General features: G+C 45.0%; 1 pseudogene; it reads right to left on the reverse strand.

The window, feature by feature from the left end:
- The window catches only part of LOC112092386, a 5,415-nt pseudogene that overhangs the window by 1,376 nt on the left and 2,522 nt on the right, over nt 1-1,517 (reverse strand).

Below are 1,517 nucleotides of genomic sequence, written 5' to 3' on the forward strand. Positions count from 1 at the left end.
GAACGGGCCAGTCCACCGCGACCTCAACTTACCAGGGTGGAGATGCAAACGGGAATCATAGAGATGAACCCGCTGATTTGGCTCAAAGTTCTTCCTCAGGATCTGCTTATCATGAGCCGCTTTCATTTTTACCTTGTAGATCCTAGAATTATCATAGGCATCATTCCTTAACTCCTCGATTTCGGAAAGCTGGAGCTTCTGATTGACACCTGCAGCGCTGAGATCGAAGTTGAGGGCTTTGGTAGCCCAATAAGCCTTATGTTCGAGCTCTACAGGTAGATGACAGGCTTTTCCAAAGATAAGCTTGTAGGGAGACATCTCAAGTTGGGTTTTGTAAGCAGTGCGGTATGCCCAAAGTGCATCCGGAAGGCGCAGAGACCAATCCTTGCGATCGGGATTAACCGTCTTTTTTAGAATTTGCTTAATCTCCCTATTGGCCAACTCAGCTTGGCCATTTGTCTGTGGGTGATAGGCAGTTGAAACTTTATGAACCACACCGTACTTGCGCATCAGAGCCTCAAAAGAACGGTTGCAGAAATGGGTGCCTTGATCACTGATGATGGCACGCAGCATTCCAAATCGAGATAACACATTTTCCTTTAAGAACTTTACAACAGTAGTGTTATCATTGTTCCGGCACGCCACGGCTTCTACCCACTTAGACACGTAATCCACAGTGAGGAGTATGTAGAGGAATCCATAAGAAGGTGGAAATGGTCCCATAAAGTGTATCCCCCAGCAATCGAATAATTCTATTATGAGAATCGGTTCAAGGGCATCATATGGCGACGGGACAAAGCACCTAGCTTTTGGCACCTCTCACAGGAATGACAGAAATCATTGGTGTCCTTGAATAAAGTAGGCCAATAGAGACCACACTGCAAGATTTTCGCGGCGGTCTTCTTCACAGAAAAATGACCGCCACATGCATCGTTGTGGCAAAAATTCAGGACACTAGACACTTCATCATCTGGGATGCATCGTCTCATGATCTGGTCGGGGCAGTACTTAAAAAGATAGGGGTCATCCCAATAAAAGTTATGAACCTCGACTAGAAACTTCCTTTTGTCTTGTGCACCACAGGTAGATGGAATCTCACCCGTCACCAAGTAGTTAACAATGTTCGCATACCATGGCATCTTAGTGACGGTGAAGAGATGTTCATCAGGGAACTCATCTCTAATAACAAGAATTTCGGCAGAATCATTAAATTCAAGACGAGATAAGTGGTCCGCCACCACATTTTTGACTCCCTTCTTGTCCTTGATTGTCAAGTCAAATTCCTGCCGGAGAAGGATCCACCTAATTAAACGCACCTTAGCATCCTTTTTGGAGAGAAGGTACTTAAGGGCAGCATGATCTGTGAAGATGGTGATAGGTGAACCAATCAAATATGCACAGAACTTGTCGAGAGTAAATACTACAGCAAGCAACTCTTTTTCAGTAGTAGAGTAGTTCATTTGAGCACTATTCAAAGTACAGCTTGCGTAGTAGACAACGAAAGGCTTCCCCTCCCT

This window comes from Morus notabilis, unplaced genomic scaffold (assembly GCF_000414095.1).
Source record: "Morus notabilis unplaced genomic scaffold, ASM41409v2 Scaffold436, whole genome shotgun sequence".
NCBI classification, from domain to species: domain Eukaryota; kingdom Viridiplantae; phylum Streptophyta; class Magnoliopsida; order Rosales; family Moraceae; genus Morus; species Morus notabilis.